The sequence below is a fragment of the Cyprinodon variegatus genome, unplaced genomic scaffold (assembly GCF_000732505.1).
Source record: "Cyprinodon variegatus isolate N-32 unplaced genomic scaffold, C_variegatus-1.0 Scaffold682, whole genome shotgun sequence".
NCBI lineage: Eukaryota > Metazoa > Chordata > Actinopteri > Cyprinodontiformes > Cyprinodontidae > Cyprinodon > Cyprinodon variegatus.
Window position 1 is genome coordinate 489,708 of NW_015151135.1, and position 227 is coordinate 489,934.

A 227-nucleotide genomic window follows, 5' to 3' on the forward strand; every position below is an offset into this window, starting at 1 on the left:
TGGAACCAAATGAAAGCACACCATGGCCAGAAGGATTACAAATACAGCAGCAGCTAATGCACATACCAGCTAATGAGGGAGCCACAATTTCAGTTGTAGTCGAAAACAACACAGACAACAATATCAGACTACAAAACAGGACAATAATTGGTTCACTATTTCCAGTGGATAACATACAAGATGTAAAAGAAATCACAAAAAGGCCACAAAATGAAATTGGACATGTG